General features: G+C 40.7%; 2 long non-coding RNA genes across 2 annotated transcripts; both read right to left on the reverse strand.

Annotated features, from left to right (window-relative positions):
• Positions 1-1535: 1535 nt before the first annotated feature.
• LOC140621597 (uncharacterized) lies at positions 1536-21764 on the reverse strand. The gene is made up of 2 exons (XR_012021346.1): positions 20814-21764; positions 1536-1717 (listed from the first exon to the last, which is right to left on the reverse strand). It is a non-coding gene; the product is annotated as an uncharacterized lncRNA (long non-coding RNA).
• LOC140621603 (uncharacterized) lies at positions 8434-18504 on the reverse strand. The gene is made up of 2 exons (XR_012021354.1): positions 10315-18504; positions 8434-10232 (listed from the first exon to the last, which is right to left on the reverse strand). It is a non-coding gene; the product is annotated as an uncharacterized lncRNA (long non-coding RNA).
• Positions 21765-21993: the final 229 nt, after the last annotated feature.

The following is a 21993-nucleotide window of genomic DNA, read 5'->3' on the forward strand; positions in this document are numbered from 1 at the left end:
GCTGAGCCACCTGGGCTGCCCTGTTTTAAGATTTTAAAGGGGGAACCAAGCAAGTGAGATTTTTAACCTGGCTTAAAAGTACCAGTCTTTCTTTCTTTCTTTCTTTCTTTCTTTCTTTCTTTCTTTCTTTCTTTCTTTCTTTCTTTCTTCTTTCTTTTCTTTCTCCTTCCTTCCTTCTTTCTTTCTTCTTTCTTTTCTTTCCTTTCTTTCTTTCTTTCTTTCTTTCTTTTTTCTTTCTTTCTTTCTTTCTTTCTTTCTTTCTTTCTTTCTTTCTTCTCCTTCCTTCCTTCCTTCCTTCCTTCCTTCCTTCCTTCCTTCCTTTTTCTTTCTTTCTTTCTTTCTTTCTTTCTTTCTTTCTTTCTTTCTTTCTTTCTACTTTCTTTCTCTCTTTCTTTCTTTCTGTGTGTGTTGTTGTTGTTGTTGTTGTTTAAGCACAGAGAAAAGAAAACAGTGTGAATTAGGGCTCAGAAGGTCTGGGTTTGAATCCTAGTTTGTGACTTGATGTGTGCCGTAGCCTCAAGCAAGTAACTTAAACCTCTACAGGCTTGTTTCCCATCTGTCAACAGAAAAATCACTCCTGCTCTGCTCAGCCTCAAGGATGTTGTGGGGATCATGAGGCAATAATAGGTGCATACTTTTTGAACGATATAATACTATTCCCACGTAGAGATTGCTATGAACAGAAACCTAGTTGCAGCATCTCTCAAATGCCTGACCAAATGAAAGCGTGATCTCTCTTCACCCAATAATGAAAGGCAAGTTCAACAGAGGTGAGGAAAAAAACAAACATCAATGCATTTTTGGGCTTTGCATTTCTATGGGAACCATTAGCACACTATTGTCTGTAGGGAGATATTCAATTATAAATGTATTTTTATGGCATGACAGACTGAGTACCTTTAGTCATTTAAATGATCGTCTCTGAAAAAAAGATGGATTCGCACAATCATGGTGACTAGTTGAAATTATGGCTCTCAAAAGGAATTTACTTTTTAAAAAAATGGCTGCTTTGATTTTATATATTTGTGTGTATAAGCATATATATAATGCTTACTTTAAATGTGTGCATCCAGAAATGCTTTTAAGTGTACTTCATATCATTTTAACCTAAGCAAATAGCTTAATTAAGATTGACATGAAAAGTGCAGTGTTATGAAAGAAAATGTCATCACCTTTGTTGAAGAGTATGAGACTTTAACCTAATACTCTTTTGTCTTTTGCAAACACGAGGCTACTGTGGTGATTAAGAGACATGGCAAGACTGGTCTACTATTTCTGGGAGAAAGAGTAGGTGGCCACAGGTAAGAGCCCAAATAAAAACTCTTATGTACCTGGGTGCCTGGTTGGCTCACTCAGTGGAGCATGTGACCCTCCATCTCAGGGTCATGGGTTTGAGCCTCTAGTTGGGTATGGAGATTATTTAAAAATAAAATCTTAAAAAAACAAACAAACAAACAAAAAAACAAAACACTATAGCAAGTAGAATGAAATGATCTAGATGTCTCTCCCACACAGTAAAAGGACTTGAGACTTACCAAGTAAAACATCTCACATTGCCGTGGTTTGTTGATTCTGAGAAGCAGGCAAACCTGCCGTGCTGTGTGACACTGCAGCGAAGCCTTCTTATTGCACTCCAGGGTTCACTTTCCAAAGGGCGATCATTCAGTTTGGGACTGGGCCACTAGCCTTGGCGTCTTTATTCACAGACTTCATGACTCTGTAGGATGGGGACAGGGACAAGGGTGGAGTCCTGCCTACAGTGGAGGCATTGGTTGCAACTGCTAATGGAGGAGGAAAACTAAGTTGCTGAAATATAGGCTTGGAGTTTATGTATGAATTTCAAGTGTCTGTGATACTCCTATTTGCCCAGCAGGGAACTCTCATGTGGCATATCCCACAGAAACTGGCACATTTGTAAGGATTTCTGAGGAACCAGATGGAGTTACGGGTTTCGCCCATTTTATTGGTTAATGTGTGGTGTGTTTGGGAAGGGATTGGTGTGTGTCTGGTGGTTCTGCCTGTGTCATCTAAGGTCACCATTCTGTCCTCTCGAGCTGAAAATACCACACTTCAAACCTGCCTCTTGACTACTGGTTGTTCATGTGTTTGGCAGCCTATAGCCTCCATTGTCTTCCCTGCATGTTTTAATCTTGCAACACATGAAGCCTGTGGAATGAAGTATCCATATAATATAAGTTGCAATAATCAGCTCTTGACAGATTTCTGCAAAATGTTTATGGATAACTTCCTTGAATGTCCTGAGACATTCTACAAAGAATCATTGTCAATGTTTCAGAGAGAAAGAAAAATGAGATAACTATCTATACTATTTCTTCATTCTAGTATTGCATGTGCTTGGAAGCCAACCAGATTTCTAACAGGGTCTGAAATGTCAGCCGGAATGTACTGAATATATAGTAGAGGCTAAGATTAAATTTCCTTTGGTTTACTCAGATAAGCTGGGCATGTGGTTAGTTTGGGGGGTGGGTGGAAGGGAGTCACTGGCCTAATAATATAATTCACTGCCCTTGAATAAATCTTTTCTTACTTTCCTCTTCGATTTGTGCCGATCTGTGCTTTTTGTCATTCCAGAGAGTTAGGCAATATTCAAGTCTACTAAATGGCATCTTGTTTGAATATATTCCTCAAAAATTATCATGAAAAAAAGGCATTAAATCACATAAACTTTTCTATACCATGAGAAAATAGAAATGAAGCAGTTTGAACAATTCCTTTATTCTCTCCCTAAATTGTACAAAGACGCGGAGTTTCCCCAATGAGAATGAATTTTCTTATAGCAGTCCCCAAACAGCATTACTTTGTTTGAAATTCAAATAGACAAGGATATTTTCTGTCTGATGAAAAACAATTTCTACTCCTAAGTTGCAAGCAAAGCTGCTAAGTTCCCATGTCATTCCCAGACCCATTTGAATATAGCTGGAAACACTCCAGATTCAGCTCAGCATGTCAAGGAGCTTGGGCTTCTGGGGCATTTTTTGGGTCACGTGTAAGGGTTTGGAAGGGCTCTTCAGAGCTCTCTGCACCTGTCTCCCTGCTGACACTGGCAGAAGCAGAGTCGTTATTGCTGAGACTCAACGACTCATTTTTCTTTTTATACAATGGTTGTTGGCAATGTCTGGGCTTTCTTTTCTGCTATGGAGCCTTTCTTAACATCCAGGAACTTCCAGTGGTCACTGACCCAGGCCTTCCCTCGGCATTGGCTCTAGGATCAAAATCCAGCCACCAAGAAATTCATGTTTTCTCAACTCAGGGGAAAGAATCGCCACACTCATGTGCTTTTACCTCTTAAGGAATTTCAACTGCCTTCTTATGTACATGGCTTAATAACAGGGAGGAAATTTAATATGTGACCGAGATGCTGTGACTTTACCATCATACCCTGGACCTAGACAATTATAGTTTATTGTTTAATTCATGAAACTAAAATGATGTAAGTTTCACGATTGTAGGCACCTGGACCTGGATGGGGTACTCAAGGTAAGTCTTCAGCCTCAAACCAGAAATGTACATTAGTTATCTTTCAAAGAGTGTTTGTCTATCCTTATCCATGTTGGGAAACATATAAACAAAAAACTGGACTCACTTTAAAAAAAAAAAGAGAGACAGATAGACTTTCCATCTGCATTCCCTATCCCAGTGCCCCTCCTTGGGAAAATGAGTAGACAGCAGCCTAAATCTTATCAGCACTCCTTCTCTTGGTTGAAAACTTTCCCCAAAGATAATTTGGTCTGATCATTCCTCTTGCTAGAGATGAGGGAATGAAGCCGAGAAAATCTCAAGGAATTATAGGTGTTTGAAGGAGAACGAGGGGGTGGAAGCTCGGTTTCCCTGACTAATCCATTGCTTTTAGAATCCTATCACTACATCTCCATGTCATAAAATCACCTTGGGCACTTGAGCAAAATTTTACAAATGACAATTTCAGCCATTCCAAACCAGCCTCTGGAGTGTTGTCCTTGTGCTAAAATGGCATCTGTCTCTTTTCTACTGTTTGCACAAGGCCAGTGCAGGTAGACGGGCTATACTTCCACTAGAGACTGCAGAATGCTTCTGAACTTTGAGGAAGAATTGGGGTGGGGCAGTGGTTTTCAAGCATTCACACCATGGTAGGAAATAGATTTGATATTGTGACCCAAATCCCAAATAACATGACTACGAAGATACAAGTATATGTATATAATATTACTGAAATAAATTCCTCAGAAAAATACTTGTCCTTACTACTTCAATGAATTCTGTTCTATTTTATTTAAAAAATATATTGTTTGTGACCCACTGAATTGATTTATGAATGGGCATGATTTTGTGGCTTTACTCAATGGGGATGTCCCTGGCTTGCCTCGTCATGCTATTCCTGCCCAAACTACAGCCGAACATATTTGTTTCTTAAAATAGACCCAGCCACACCCTTTAAAACATTTCATTGGGTGCCATCTTGGTTGGTAGTCAGCATGATCAAAGGATTCTCCTGTGGGCATATCCATGGGTGTGTCCTAGGCAAGCAGCTGTGGTTTGAGGAATAGGCTTGTGTCTCCTTTTTCAAACTGCTGAATTATCTTTTGGATACCTCACCCCCCATCTCCCTTACCCAGCAGGCGTGATGGTTGCAGACCAACCTGTTCTATCAATGCTATGACCTTGACCAAATCACTTAAAACCTTTGATCCTCAATCTCCTGATCTATAAAAGGGAAAAAATTAATTCTACCTCCAAGGCTATTGTGAAAGGCAAGTGATACATTAAGTGTGAAACTGCCTTCTCAACTTCAAAGTAAATGTTAGGTATAATTATAATTTTACCTGTAACACTATAGGCCACGACACCATTAGAATTACAGGTACAGGGATCCCTGGGTGGCGCAGCGGTTTGGCGCCTGCCTTTGGCCCAGGGCACGATCCTAGAGACCTGGGATCGAATCCCACATCGGGCTCCCGGTGCATGGAGCCTGCTTCTCCCTCTGCCTATGTCTCTGCCTCTCTCTCTCTCTCTCTCTCTCTCTCTCTCTGTGACTATCATAAATAAATAAACAAAAATTAAAAAAAAAAAAAGAATTACAGGTACAAATGACACAGCAAACTGAAGCTCTGGGAGGGTTCCTGATACTTATATAACTCTCTGGTATTTAATAAACTAAGAAACACATTAATATGTTCTAAAAGCAGATTATTAAATCTGTCAGCATCTCTATGAAGTTATATGGTGCTACCTTAGAACCTATTGACTTAAATTCATAGAGACAGAAAGTAGGATAGTGGTTACCAGGGGCGGGAAGGAACAGTGTTTGATGGGGACAGAGTTTCAGTCTGAGATGATTAAAAATTCCTGGAGATAGATGGGATGGTGTGATGATGGCACATCAATGCAAATCCACTTAGTGCCATAGAACTATACCCTTAAAAATGGTTAAAATTATAAATTTTATGTTATGTGTGTTTCACCACAATAAAAAGGAAATAGTGACTTAAAACCATAACCCTTGAGGCTCCTGGATGGCTAAATTGGTTAAGTGTCTGACTTCGGCTCAGGTCATGGTCCTGGGGTCCTGGGATGGAGCCCCACATCATCAGGCTCCCTGATCAGCTGCCTTTCCTTCTCCCTCTGTCGCCCCCCACTCCCACTCATGCTCTTTCTCTCACTGTGCTCTCAATCCCTCTCAAATAAATAAATAAATAAATAAATAAATAAATAAATAAATAAATAAAGTCTTTTAAAAAATAAAACCACAACCCTTTTAGAGTTAGGATTTGCACAGGGCTCAGCAAGTTCACCCCATCTTGGCCTGTGTGGTGTCTCCTGGGACAATCCAGCTGGGAGTAGAGGATCTAGGATGGCTTCATTTACCACTTTGGTTCTGGCTCTTAGCTGAGGTGCCTCTGTTGTTCTCCACATGGCCTCTCAGCCTCCAAGTCTTCTCTCTACATGTGTCCTCTCTACAGGTAGACAGAGTGTCCTTTACAAGGCAGCTGGGTTCTGACAGAGAAAGTAGAAGCTCCAGACCTCTTAAGGCCTGAGTATGAAGTCTCAGAAAGTTGTTTCCATCACATGCTGTTGGCCAAGCCAGTCACTGGAATGGCACGGATTCAGTGTGGAAGAGGACTATACATAGGCATAAAGTCAAGGAGTGGATCACTTAGGGTCATTTTGTAAACAATCTGCAACAGCCTCCATGCCAAATTGCCAGCTAGAATTTCTCCCTTATTTTGCCTGATATTAAATTCTGTTCTAGTGCCACACATACAGATTAACAGTACAGGGTAGTGGTTCAGAGGGTGGACTTAGGGATAAAGCTTCAAATATTGGCTCTACCATTTATTGGCTATGTGACCTTTGGCAAGTTATTCACCCTGTATCTCAGTTTTCATACCTATAAAATGGGGACAGCAATAGTACTTATCTCATCGTGTTGTGGTGAATATTGGAAGAGTGACTATGAGTAAAAACCTCCATAACAGTGCCTGACATGAAGTAAGAACTACATAAGAACTTGCTGTTATTGTTTTTGTCTCTTTTGTCAGAAAACAAAGGAAGAGGTAGTGTGGTGGGGAAGGGAATATTTAGGCTAAATACGACAGAAAGGCTGGAAACCCTTGCTTGGGTACACAGGACCTCCCTGCCTCACAGAGTTCTCACTTACATCTAAATCCCTTGCTGACATTTAAGCCTCTTTTCTTTTGTTCTGCCCCCAGGAGCCATGGAGAACAGCTGATCAACATCTCCTCATAATAATCCCCTGAACACCTGAAGACAGCTGTGAGAGCTTAAAGACTTGCTAAGGCTAATCTGAGCATAGGTAATTGAGTTGATGATATGTTCCAATGCATGTAAATCTGTGCCTGGGCACAGTTAGTGAGTTATAAGTAGTTACCTCCCACTTCTCTTCACTCCCCTAGGAGCTTGAAGCACAGATCTTCCCTTCCCTGAATGCAGTTGGGGAGTGAGTTTCCTTTTGCTGAGCAAAAACCTAGGTTTCTGAGGAGGAAGATAAGGCAAGCAGGGGCTGGGAGATGCCACGTGTGTGGTACTCTGCTGGCTCAAACAAAGGGTTAAGCCCAGGAACTGATAAAATTGAACAGTTAATTAGCACCTACTGTTTACTACAGTGAGCTCTTGCTGAGCTCACTGGTGGCCCTAGTACCTAATCCCATGGGCACTTTTCTGTCCTGGGCAGCCTGATGGCATTTGTCATCGTCTCCTATTTTTGCAATGAGGCAGCACATTGTGGGGATTCTGAGTATTGGAGCCCGAATTCCCGGATTCAAGTCCTGTTTTGCCATTTATCAGCTGCACAACATCATGCAAGTTACTTAACTGGTCAGGTTCTTCATCTTCATCCTCATCTATAAAATGGGATTGATAATAGTACTATATTATTGGGTTGCTTGAAATATATTAATTTTTTTTTTTCTGTGAACCTCTTAGCACGTGGAGGAGACACAGTAAGAATTCAAGATATTTTTTTAGAATTTTTCTCCATTGACTTCCAGGATAGGGCTCTTCTGCTTCTTGGATCACTCCTTATATGCCTCTTTCATCCACCCATGAAAAATTGGCAGTGCCCCCAAGATTCTATCTTTGATCCTCCACTTTTATGATTTTGTATAACCTCTTCCGACTTCTATGGGGTTGAAGAGTGAGCAGGGATATTAGAGTTCAAGCAGTAATAGAGGTGATCAGAGTTTTGGCTCAGCCTAACTGGAAAGCCATATTAATATTTTGTTAATAACACCTTAGGCATCCAGCTAGGACACTAGAAAAAACATGTTTTAAAAATAAGGACTTGGGATCCCTGGGTGGCGCAGCGGTTTGGCGCCTGCCTTTGGCCCAGGGCGCGATCCTGGAGACCCAGGATCAAATCCCACGTCGGGCTCCCAGTGCATGGAGCCTGCTTCTCCCTCTGCCTATGTCTCTGCCTCTCTCTCTCTCTGTGACTATCATAAAAAATAAATAAAAATTAAAAAAAAAATAAGGACCATATTCTAGAGCAATAGTTCTTGGATAATTGTTCCTCAACCACCAGCAGCAGCACCTGAAAGTTTGTTAGACATGCTGCTGGAAATGCAAATTCTGAGGCCCCCACCTCTGATCTACTGGATCAGAAACTTGGAGGAAGGAGCCCAGAAATGTGTTTTAATGAGCTCTTTAGATGATTCTGATACATGCTACAGTTCAAGAGTCACTGTCTTGGAGGAAGACCTATTGTCCTAGGTCTGCCCTAGTTATGCCTAAAACTAAGCCTTGACAAGATCCACAGGGGAAATGGTTTGAAGATTGAGCACACTAAATTAGAGGAGCTTTTCTGAAGATCTACTCTAACAAAGTGGAAAAAAAAAAGAAAAACCTGCGTAAGTTCAAAGTGAGCAACCAATGATTAACTGCCTACTAGAACAAAAACTAAAATTTTTCAAACTAAAATTTTTTTCCACTTCATTGTTTTATTATGTACAAACGCTACAGAATGAGGGGAGCAGACATGCGTGGGGTAAGAGGGGCCCGGTGGGGGGAGTTCACAGGGCAGACGGTGCACTGGGGCCGGGGGAGCAGCACACAGGCCATATCTATAGGGCAAGATAGAGCTCTATAGAGCAACCAATGATTAACTGCCTATTAGAACAAAAACTAAAATTTTTCAAAGGAAGACAACAGAATCCAGAGTCTAAAATTTCTATAATTTATCACCTTTATCCTCTGGTGTTACCATGAAAAATTATTATACAAGCGCAAAAATAAGAAAACAAAAGTAGACATTAGAAACTGACCCTAAAATTACTCAGATACTAGATTTAGTAAACAAAGACATTAAGGCAGCTATTGTATTTTCAACGAATTAAAGGCAAATGTGTTCAAAATAAAGGAAAGTGTGATCTTAATGAGTAAATAAATAGGGTAAATAGGGGATAAGGAATCTCAGAAGAAAAATATAAACTATACAAAAATAAGCAAATGCAAATTCTTGAAACTTTCAAAATAAAATAACAAAATTCTTGGGGCCCCTGGGTGGCTCAGTGGTTGATCTGACTTTGGCTCAAGTCATGATCCTGGGGTCCTGGGATTGAGTCCTGCATCAGGCTCCCTGCAAGGACCCTGTTTCTCCTTCTGCCTGTGTGTATCTCTCTCTGTGTGTCTCTCATTAATAAATAAAATAAAATATTAAAAAAATAATAACAATAATAAATAAATAAATAAATTAATTAATTAATAAATCCTCTAAGGGTTTTAACAGGAGAAGGAAAATTCCAGAAGAATCCTCTAAAGTTCAATTGAGGGCAGCCCTGGTGGCCCAGCGGTTTAGCACCACCTTCGGCCCGGGGTATGATCCTGGGGACCAGGGATCGAGTCCCACATCGGGCTCCCTGCATGGAGCCTGCTTCTCCCTCTGCCTGTGTCTCTTCCTCTCTGTCTCTCATGAATAAATAAATAAATAAAATCTTTAAAAAAATAACGTTCAATTGATAAAAATTATACAATGTGAAGAACAGAAAAAAAACCCTGAAGAAAAATGAATAGATCCTCAGAGACCTGTGATACAGTATCAGACATGATGTAATTGGTGTCCCAAAGGAGAAGACAGTAAGAATAGAACAGAAAATAATCAAAGAAATAATGGTCAACATCGCAAATCTGACGAAAATATCAACTTCACAAATCCAAAAAGTGAGCCCTAGGCAATATAAATATGAAGAAAAACATACCTAGGTCCACCATTGTCAGATTGCTAGAAAATAAAAAAAAATAAAATAAAGAGAAAAATTTGAAAGCAGTCAGAGAAAAATAACACATAACATATAGGGCAACAATATGTGGAAATAATCAAACTGCTATGAGAAACCAGAGAGAACAGAAGACAATGTGAAGTGCTAAAAGAGTCTAATTCCAGATTTAATACCTTCTCACTCCATTCTCTTCTCCATTTGAATTACTGGTCACCATCTCTTTCCTTTTCCACGTCAGAAAACGGAATCATTCTAGACACCTGTTTTTCCCCCATCCTGGTATCATCATCCAGGAGATCTTGATACTACTTTTTAAATGTCATTAAACTAGTCCCACTGTTCATCTCCACTGTTGCTGCTTTAAGTCAGGCTCTTGCTAGCTCTAGTTTGAAGCTCCGTTTCAGGAGTCAGATTGCCTGGGTTTGAATTTTGGCTTTATGCCACCTATTAGGTGCAACTTTGGGCACATTCTTTGACTTTTCTGAATCTCAGTTTCTTGATCTGTAAAATGGGAATAATAATTTTTAAAAAACTTATTTGTGGAGACTTTTAAGAATGCTACAGTTACAAATATCCTTCTAACCTCAGTGACCAACAACTGCACCTCATATTACATGCCCACTGGAAGTCAATGGGGCTCTGCTATCTATTGTTATTCTGGAATCCAGACTAAAGAAGCACCACCATTTGGAATACTGCCAGTCACCATGGCAGAGGAAAAGCCAAGAATCTGACAAATTATATTCTAGTTCTTAGTTCTTAAAGACCACTAATTCTGAAAGCTTCCACCATTTCATTGGCTACATTAGGTCACACAGTCACATTAAAAGGAGGTCAGAAATGTGTGGTTTTACTTCCTACTCAGAACTAGGATATGATAGTAGCTAGTGCTAGTGTCTAAATATTCCTGATTCTTAGGTGCCTGGGTGGCTTAGTCAATTAAGCATCTGACTCTTGATTTGGGCCTACATCATGGTCTCAGGGTTTGGGGATTGAGCCTCACATCAGGCTCCGTGCTTGGTAAGCAGTCTGCTTCTCTCTCTGTCACTCTCTCCACCCATGCACACCCTTCTCTCTCTCTAAAATAAATAAATCTTTAAAATAAATAAATAAATAAATAAATACTCCTGATTCTCCTTTTGAGCACATGGTAGGATTGCACTTCCTTGCCTCCCTGGAAAGGAGTTGACTATGGGGTTGACTATGGCTCTGTGACACTTGGGCAGAAGCTTTCCGAGCCCAGAGACAATAAGCCACATTCACTTCCTACTGCTATGATGATCCCGTCTCGAAGTTATGAGGTATGTATTGAAATAAAACTCCCTTTACTCTGGGTTTCTGTGTGACTATGAGGAGCATTGCCCCCTGGCCAACCTACATGGGACGTGTGGCATGAGCAAATACTTATTTTTATTGTTTTAAATAATGTTGGTTAATTATTTGGGGGTTGTTTCTTAAACATTTATTTTAGAGAGAAAGAGAGAGTGGGGTACAGTGGGAGGAGGCAAGGGACAGAGGGAGGAGAGATCATCTCAAGCAGACTCCACACTGAGCATGGGGCCTGATGTGGGACTCAATCTCAAAACCCTGAGATCATGACCTGAGTCAAAATCAAGAGTCTGACGCTTAACCAACTGAACCACCCAGGCATCCCTTGGGGTTGTTTCTTGTCACAGCATAACCTAACCCATCCTAATATATTACCTTATAGGATCAATGTGAGGATTAAATGAGATAACATAAAGGGGCACCTGGGTGGCTCAGTTGGTTAAGCATCCAACTCCTGATTTTGGCTCAGGTCATGATCTCAGGGTTTTGAGATAGAGCCCCATGTTAGGCTCTGCACTGGGCATGGAGCCTGCTTAAGATATTCTCTCTCTCTCTCTCTCTCTCTGTCTCTCCCTCTCCCTCTGCCCATCCCTTCCCTATCTAAAAAAAAATAAAAATACAAATAAAAACATATTAGTTAACATGTCAAGTGCTTGACACATGATTAGCACTCAATATGTGTGAGTAATCATCATTCTTGCCCAAACCCTTGTAGTAACCTCCTAATCACTGGTCTCCAATCCTGCCCCATTTACTCTAACTACATTGCCACCAAAGCCATCTTCCTAAAATGTGAATCTGACCGTTTCACTTCCTTACTTAAAACCCTTCCGTTTCTCCTGACTTTGATAAAGCCTAAATTCCCTAGCAGGGGTCAAGACCTTCCATAGTCTGGACCCTGCCTGCCCCTCCAGCCTCATCTCCCAGAGATCCCCTGGGATCCAGCCACATTAAGCAACTCTTGTTGCCTGTTCTTGCTATGCTTTTTCTTATACTCTGGTATCATTGCAAATCCTGTTCCTTCTGCCTGGAGTACCTTTCTTCTCTTGCCCATCAAGCAAACTGTTTATCATCCTTGAAGACAGCTCAAAACTCATCTACTCTGATACATTTAGTAAGAATTAACTACAGTCCTCTGTTTTGCACCAATTTTTTTGTTTGCTTATCTATTTTCATTAGACTGTGGCCCTCAATGGCAAGGTCTGTTCCCACTTCATCTGTAACCCCAGTGCCTAGCACAGTGCCTGGCTTGAGCCAAATACATACTTACTGTCTGTTTATTGAAAAAATGAATAAATTAATGGTTTTTGAAGTTCTATTTCTAATATGATTCATTAATTGGGACATACCAAGACGGGAAACTTTCCAATTTTTCTTCTTACACATGAAAGAATCTAAATAGAAAAAAGTTTCTCAAAATAAAAGCAGTGCAAACTAATTTGTAACTCAATATTTTTTATTCTGAAGATCTCACTGCTGATCCCTAAATTCAGCAATATGGTTACCACATCGGTGGTAGCATAATATAATAAGTAGAGTTAATAGCTGTTGCACAAAATGCTTATTTTTTGACATTTTGACTACCTGAGATACTTGATATGACAATATTTTTGATCTAATGAAAGAGATAAACCACAATAGATAAAACATCTCAGGAACATATCGCTTATTTATATTTTCTGGTTGTACTTTCTTTTACAAATTGTGGTTTTCATAACCTTGAATACCTACAGTCACTTTTCTGAAAGGATTGCTGCTTTTCCTATGGCATTTTTTTTACTATTCCTTTAATCAGCAGTGTTCTTGAGAGCTCTTTATTGTTTCTCTCTTTGTGAGAATAGTAGCCTTTTTCTGTGGAATTTTCAGAAACTTTTACCTCTACTTCCATCATAAAATCCATAACCATCACAGAGGTAGAGACTGAAATTTTTCCAACAAAGCTTTCCCTTTATGAGTCCATGATCTGATTTCCGTGGACCATCATAAATTCTTCAACACTTATATTGCCCACTGCTGTCAAACTACCATGGTTCTACAAGGGTGATGCATCCGATAGCAAAATTTCTAAATGAGAGAACTCTAAAATCCTAAGAAATATATTTTCAAAGACTTATAAAGATCAGAGAGTGCCTGGGTGGTGTAGTTGGTTAAGTGTCTGACTCTTTGGTTTGGTTGGTTTTGGCATAGGTGGTGATCTCAGGGTGGAGATCTAGCCCTGCATCGGGCTTGTGCTCAGTACAGAGTCTGCTTAAGACTCTTTCTCCCTCTCCCCATGCCCCTCTCCCTATCACTAAAAATTAAATAAATAAATCTTTAAAAAAATCAGAGCAGAAGTTGAGGTGAGAAGGGCATGCAATCATAAAAAAAGGAGATCCGGGTATATATATACTTGAGATCTATACTTGATCTATACTTGAGATCCGGGTATAAACTGGCGTGCGTATGTATCTCGTGTGTAGTGGAGTCCAGGGACCCAGAGTGACTTCATGTAGAAAACTGTCTGTACAGGTTAAGTCTTCAGAAAAAAGAAAACATGGCTAATGAAGAGATAAGTGTAGCTCTCAGGAAGGGCATGACTCATAACTTTAAGACTTCTGAGAAAGAACTGTGGCACCTCCTACGTGGACTAGCCCTTAGATCTGGGAGGCAGGATGACTGTACTTGGCAGAGGGGAGGAAAGAGAAGAGCGGAAACATAGTTCTGGGAAAGGAAAAGGACACCTCCAAAAATATGCTCTCTTCTCATACACCAAGACAAAAATGGCTTCAGCCAGAGTTGGTGATTTCCAAAAAGGAAAGTGAAAATTCCACAAAAGAAAGAGTGTGAGCAATAGCACAGCCATGTAGACATTGGTTGGAAAACATATTATGGAAGGTGGTAATTGCACTGACATTTTAGGTTTAAATAGTCTGTGGCATTATCAGGGAGACCTGTCCAGTGTTCAGAATTCTGTCCGTAAGAAAACAGGCTCCCAGGTGAAAGGAAGACTAGAGTACAGGCTGTTTTTTCAATTGTGGTGGGTTGTAGTCAAGCAATCACCTCTTTCAAGTGCATAACACCTTCAGCAGAACCTGGCTAGCCACAGGGTGAAGAGGGACTGGCAAATTAAACATATAATGGTCACTGGACAGAAATGTCCATTTTTATTTTTACAAAGAAACAAATTGAACAGATCCAAGGGGACAAAAGGAATATAGTTTCTGAGGTCCTTTCTTTCTTTTTTTTTTTTTTTTTTTTCTTTTTTTTTTTTAGGTCCTTTCTTTCATGGGTGGTGGTGTCTCAAACACTCTGAACATGTGGATTGCTTATTATTAGCATGTGCTTTAGAGAGAGGCAATATCAGATCATATAACAAAATTGAATCTTATTAGCAAGGTGTTCCCAATGTTGATGGATACAGATTGAAACTGTAGTTGTTGGTTTTCCATTTTCTAGACTTGTTTCAGATAATAGACCAGGGGATATGATTGCTCTTTATTATTTCAAGTGAAGTGAATGAATGAAGTAGAAATGATGGGCTCTGTGGAATTATTTGCTGATATTATTAGGATTTCAGAGATTGGGGGCACCTAGATGATTAAGTGGGTTAAACCTCTGGCTCTTGATTTCGGCTCAGGTCATGATCTCAGGGTCATGAGACAGAGGCCCATGTCAGGCTTCACTCCAGGCATGGAGCAGAGCCTGCTCAAGATTCTTCCTCCCTCTCCTTCTACCTGCCGCCCCCCCCCAACTTGTGGGTGCTCTCTCATGCTCTTAAAAAATAAAAAAAGGATTTCAGAGATGGATTGGATATGTTCTCTCCTCATGATGGGCAATGTTCCATCTGTCTTTCTGTGGTAGCTTGAAAAGCAAATAAATTATTAGTCTGGTTGAGACATACATTTCTCCAACTGAGTTTCTTTGCATTTTCAAGTTAAAATCTGAATAGCTTTTCCAATTTTATAAACAGGTGAAAGGCTATTTTCATTTTGAGTAACATTATCTGAAAACAGAAGTTTTTTCCAAGAATTCTGTAATTGTTTCAGAGAATGTCTGAAACACCAAAAGCTGGAACCACTGGATTAGTTTGGGATTTAGGAGTCCTCTGTGACAAACAACTAGGCCAAGTTGAAATTTTGTTTGCACAAAAGACCAGAGATAAAGGAAATCCATCTTCAAAATATCCTTGAAAAGCATTATGTCATAAGAGCATGCCAACATAAGGAGTCAGCAATTTGGTGAGACTTAGGATTAACAGCTATACAGGGTGGTTTCTATGGTTGGTTAATAATGCTCCTAAATTCAGAGAGTATTTTTTTCTCTGACTCATGTGGGTTAAGCAGAGGGCAGTGTACGAGTAGGGAATGGTGGCATGTAGCTGTTAATACCATATTCTAACATTATTATTGACTTTATATACTTTTAATGATAATGCATAATTTATCTCAAAATTTCAAATAATCTTAAAGCAGGATGTGAGATTTTTATGTTGATTAAATAGATGCACTGGTTAAAATGAACCAATGTTGCATGAGGACCACTGGGGTCCCTCGTTTAGACTGCTTTTTTGAAAGAGTCCAGGGTAGTCCTTTTATATAGATTGATCACAATTCATAATAGCTATCATCATTTAAAACTACAATATCAAGAGAAATCATAAAATCGAAATCTTCCCATCCAACCACTAGTGACTTTCAAGTTTGATGCTACAAGGATGTCTGCTCTTTCTTCCAAGGATCCACCTTTGTTAGCAGCAAAACAGACAAAGCAACATCCCAGTGATCCTTTTCTATAGGAAGGTAAAGTCTGTCTGCTTTCAGAGTAGTAGCTACTTCCACCACCAACACACTATAACTGTGTTCAAAAGGAAGTGCTGTCAGAATAACCTCCCAGAATACAGAGCCTCACAGGAAGTACTTAACTGTTGCACAGACCCTTTCAAATAGATTGAATAGCCCCACAATGGCTTATCTGAATCCTCCACTCAAAGCTTACCCTGGATGGTAGGGTCAGATTGAGAGGTCAATTGTTATAAATGTGTCTGCAAGAATAGCCACCCAAAACCTCCCCTGAGCCAATGCAGTTGCTCATCACCAGATGTTAAGCAGGTACCAATGGCTTTCTACCTTAAATACATGCCCATCAATCTTTTAGATGTCACTACTATTACCTCACAAAGAGGCCCATTATATTATCAGAAAGTTCTAGATCTGTGGTTCCCAACTTTCTTCTTTATTGGAATCTCCTTATTAATATCAACACATTTTTACTGGAAAATAAAGGAAAAGAAAGAAAAAACTTTCAGACCTAGTTCTAGCAAACTTCCAACCAACTTGGACTGAGATTCAAAACAAATATATGAATCTCAGTTCAAAGACAAATTTTCCAAAAACTGCTAAGTCCTTATCAGACAAGGCTGAGGTACAAAAAGACCTAAACTATGGCTGTACATAATTCTAATATGTAAGATCTTTAATTCAAATCTCATTACTTAAAAAAAAAAAAGTTTTTTTTAAGATTTTATTTATTTATTCACGATAGACATAGAGAGAGAGAGAGAGAGGCAGAGATACAGGCAGAGGGAGAAGCAGGCTCCATGCCAGGAGCCTGATGCGGGACTCAATCCTGGGACTCCAGGATCGCACCCTGGGCCAAAGGCAGGCACCAAACCGCTGAGCCACCCAGGTATCCCCAAAAAGGTGGTTTCATCTAGGTTTGTTGTTTCCCTTCCCCCTAATTATGTCCCCAAATTAACAAAATTGCTCATATTTTGGTACATAAAATCACCTTTATAGTATTGCATAGTTAATTATCACATGAATATTGTACAGTATCATATTACCAGGATTGAGTAGCTTTGAGTAATATTCCAAGGAAGAAAATGTCTTTCACTAGCTAACTATATTTGCAGCCACTGGCCCCTCCTGGGCAGAGACACATGCTGCTTCTCAGCAGGAAAGAGTTAGTCCTAGAGGTGCCATATTGTTGAATGCAGATAGAGATTCACTGACGTCAGCATTCTCCTGATTGACTCTGCACACTGTTGATAGGTGATACTCAAGCAATTTGGTATTGTCATTGCTCTAGCTTCTGAACACAGAGAGCTCTGTTATATCTGTTGAGAGCCATCTTTGGAAGGAGAGGGCCTGAAGTCCATTATCAAAAATAGCAAATGTTCTACCATTTACATGTCCCAATCCCACATGAACCTTAGGGGATCCACACTAGGCAACCAGAACAGATATTTTCATTCTTAGCTGAATGTCCTCAAAAATTCCTTGCAATATTGCACGGACAGCTAGCCTGTTACCACAGAGAATAGGACAGAAGCCAGATTTAGCCTTTAATTTAAAGAATCCTGGTTTCTAGAGGTCCATTTATCTGCACTACCATGACTATAAATAAGAACATCCCTAAATGCTGCTATATTTGCTAGTAAATGTGAATGACCATATTGATACCAGAGTGTCAAAGCCAAGCTTAAAGTCCATAGCAAAGATAAATACTTTAGGGATGCCTGGGTGGTTCAGTGGTTGAGTGTCTGCCTTTGGCTCAGGTCATGATCCCTGGGTCCTGGGATTGAGTCCCCCATTGGGGTCCCTGCAGGGAGCCAGCTTCTCCCTCTGCCTTTCTCTGTGTCCTCATGAATAAATTTAAAAAATTAAAAATTTTTAAAAATTAAGAAAAATAAAAACTTTAGAATAACACATTCTTTTGGTGAAAGGATTGGGAAAACAGGCACTCATATACTGTAGAAAGATATTTAAATTGGTCCAACTGCCATGGAAGACAACTTGGCAATAGATGTCAACACTGCATATGCTTTTTTTGCACATACTTTTTAGCCAAGCAATTCCACCTCTAGAAATTTATCCTTCAGATATCCTGTATATCTGATGTGCAGAATGACATATGTACAAAGGTATTAATCACAGTATTATTTATAATAGAAAAGTTTGAAAATGAAATGTTCATCAGAGGACTCAACAGAGGACTGGTTGAACAGAAGACTTGTTGAATCAATATGGTGTACCCTTCCAGTGGAATACTCTACTGTCATCAAAAGAATGAGGCAGCTCCTTATGTGCTAATATGGAAGGATCTCCACAAGACACTGCTGAATGGCAAGGTTCTGAACAGAATACAGTATTATCATCTGTGTTAAAAACATATCTGAAAAATGTCTGTATAACATATTATCATAGAAGCATTTATACTATAGTTTATGTATAGACTATCTCAGGAAGATACATGAGAGCCTAGCTCTGCTTCAGGGAGCTCAGTGTACGGATACCTAGGATAGAAGAAAAACTTTTTACTGTTTCTCTTTTTTGCATTCTTTTAAGTTTTGTAGATATGCAAATTTTGCTAATTCGGTAAGTAAATAAATAAAACACAATTTGAAAAATCCATGCCAGTCTTATAAGAGAGTAGGTTAGGCAGGGGAAGAAGAAAGAAGCCTTTAAGTAACTCACTTTTGCTACTTCTTAGTAGCTCTGATGAAAGTGGAGATGGGCCAAATGTATTTGCTTAGCAAACACTTCATATAGTAAGTACTTCTCCACACCAGGCCCTGTTGTGAGCACTTTATAAATCTTTAATTCAATCTTCACCACAACCCTATGAAGTAAATGATGTTTTACAGATGAGAAAACTAAGCACAGAGAGATTAAGTAACTTGCCCAAGGCCACATAGAAAGCAAATGTCAGAGACAGGATTTGAATCCTAGCAGTGTGGCTCTAGGACTTACGCTCTTTATAAAAGATGCTGCCTTGTGCCTTATGATGTCATGGTGTGAAAACTATGTGATGTCATCAGTGTGAAAACCATGCCTTGGTTGTCTTTAATATAGTCAACCAAAATAGTCATAGCTGAAATGAATTCATTGTGGATGTGATGTGCAGAGGCCATTCCTTCCCTATTTTATTTATTTATTTATTTATTTATTTTTAAAGATTTATTTATTTATTCATTCAGAGAGAGCGAGAGAGAGGCAGAGACACAGGCAGAGGGAGAAGCAGGCCCCATGCAGGAAGCCCGATGTGGGACTCGATCCTGGGTCTCCAGGATCACACCCCAGGCTGCAGACGGCACGAAACCGCTGCGCCACCGGGGCTGCCCTCCTACCCTATTTTATTTTTAAATTTTTATTTATTTATGATAGTCACACAGAGAGAGAGAGAGAGAGAGAGAGAGAGGGGCAGAGACACAGGCAGAGGGAGAAGCAGGCTCCATGCACCAGGAGCCCGACATGGGATTAGATCCCAGGTCTCCAGGACCGCGCCCTGGGCCAAAGGCAGGCACCAAACCGCTGCGCCACCCAGGGATCCCCCTCCTTCCCTATTTTAAAGTGACTTCAGCCAACTCCCAGAATTCAGCTGGTATCTATACTATAAAAGCCTGAGCTTATGGTCCTATGGTGATAAACTCACCACAAAGTGCACGAGAAGGAAGAGGAAGGGTAACAGCTTTGCCAAAATGAGTTGATAAAGCAGAGAGATGTAATGCACTCAGAAGAAAAAGGAGAAACTCAATCTCTCTTTGTTAAATTAGATCAAATAGTATTTCCAAATCAAGTCATCAAATCAATGCTCCAATTAAAACAGAGATCACTTGCAGCACCTGGGTGGCTCAGTCCATTAAGTGTTCAACTCTTGATTTTAGCTCGGGTCATGATCTCAGGTTGTGAGATTGAGCCCTGCGTCCTGGGTCAGGCTCTTCCCCGAGCAGGGAGCCTGCTTAAGATTCTCTCTCTCGGGCAGCCAGGGTGGCTCAGCGGTTTAGCGCCACCTTCAGCCCATGGCCTGACCCTGGAGGCCCAGGATTGAGTCCTATGTCAGGCTCCCAGCATGGAGCCTGTGTCTCTGGGTGTGTGTGGGGGTGGGGGGGGGAGGTGTCTCTCATGAGTAAATAAATTAAAAATCTTAAAAAAAAAAAAAAAGATTCTCTCCTTCTGCCCCTTACCACTTTATCCCCCTGCTAGCAAGAGCATGTTCTCTTTCTCTAAAAAACAGAGATCACTTATTATGTTCAAAGTACCGCAAGAAGCAGTTAGGGGAAGAAAAAGCAAATCCTGTGGCACTTGTTAACATATTGAAACACACATACACAGTTGCTTTCAACACAACCCTCTCTCCAAGGCCTGGCTCTGTAAATATTAGCTTGATAAAGACACTTATTATGTTCAAAGTACTATTTTAACATTTATAAATATGAGAAAGATAATAATATGTACCATAGACAGTATAGTTTTGTCTTCTACTTGATTCACTCAGCTGAGAAACTTACCTATACTGTACCTTCCTCCAAAGGGGTCCTTATGTGTAACAGTGGCAAGGTTAATTGTCTACTATTTTACACATATACATTATCTCTCATTCTCAAGGAAGTTTTCTGAGGAAGGCATTTGTTGTAGGCAAAGATTTTAAGATGACCCTCAAAGGTGTCTTGCCCTGATCCTTGGCACCTGTGAATGTGATGCGCTTTCACTCTGGTGGATGATAGCATGTTATATGGCACAGGTGACCTTAAGAAATGGAGATTATTTGGGTGGGCCTGACCTGAATACACGAGCTCTGAAAAGCAGAGATCCCTTAAACGGTCGAGAGCAAAAGTCCCAGACACCCCAAATGTGAGAAAGACCTGATGCGTAGGCCCTGGTTTGAAGATGGAAGGGCCACGGGAAGAGAAATCTGTGGGCAGTCTGAGAGAGCTGAGGGGGACCCCCGGGCTGACAGCCAGCAAGGAAACAGGGACCTCAGTCTGACAACTACCTGCAAGGAACTGAGTTCTGCCAAGAACAGGAATGCACGTAGAAGGGGGCCTGAGCTCTCGGTGAGAGCACAGCCGAGATACCGGATTCCAGCCTGGGAGGCTCTGACTCAGTTACGCCATCTGGGACTTCTGACCTGCACAGCTGTGAGGTAATAATGGGTGTTGTTCCAATCCTCTAGATGTGTGCTGATGTGTTACGCAGCAGCAGAAAAACGAATCCAGTGTTAATGCCCCCCTCTTACAGGAGGAAACTGAAACTCAAAGAAGTAAATTGGTTAAAACTCTCAATCTCTCTCTCTCTCTCTCTCTCTCTCTCTCTCTCTCTCTCTCTCTCGGCGAGGGAGGATTTGACTTAGATCTGACTTCAGAGCCAGTTCGCTTTTCTCCCTCCCTGCCACACCACCTATGACAACCTGCCCACGCAGCTGCTAAGACATGAGTTAACCAACCAGGAGCTGCGGAGGGAAAAGGAATAAAGCTTTCTCCGCTTGAGGAAAGGGTGAGTCAGATCCTTATTTTTAGAAACCAACCTGAAACTTTGGCTGAACAATCGCTTTGGTTTCTGCACTGATCTGGATCCGAGGGAGTGCCCTCCCCTCACCTGCTTTGCTTGAGATGTGTAAGTGGGTCTCCTGTTCCGGCCTCAAGCACTAGGGGACTGATTTCCAAACGTCTGAAGCTGAATGGATTTAGCCAGATTAACATTCTAACAGCAAGAAGCAGTTAGGGGAAGAAAAAGCAAATCCTGTGGCACTTGTTAACATATTGAAACACGCATACACAGTGGCTTTCAACACAACCCTCTCCCCAAGGCCTGGCTCTGTAAATATTAGCTTGATAAAGACACGTCCGTTTAAAAAGGAGGCGTTTTGAAGAGCAGTTTCCACCAGGAGCTGGGCCCAGCAACCTGTGTGACCTTGCCTTCCTCTTTCCAGCTCTCCCCGCTCCGAGCACAGGGCCCCTGGGCATTCTCTTGAATGTGCCACGCCCTACACTGCCTCAGGGCCATTGCATTTCTGTTCCCCCTGGCCTAGAACATTCTTCCTCTTGTCCCTTGTTCCTCTTGTCTTAATTCTGATCACTGCTCAAATGACGTCTTACTGGAGTGTCTTTCCCTGAACAACTTTAACACAACCATGTTCCCCGCCTGTCACTTGCTCCTCATTCTGCTTTATGTTT

This window comes from Canis lupus, chromosome 2 (genome assembly GCF_048164855.1).
Source record: "Canis lupus baileyi chromosome 2, mCanLup2.hap1, whole genome shotgun sequence".
In the NCBI taxonomy this organism is placed as follows: domain Eukaryota; kingdom Metazoa; phylum Chordata; class Mammalia; order Carnivora; family Canidae; genus Canis; species Canis lupus.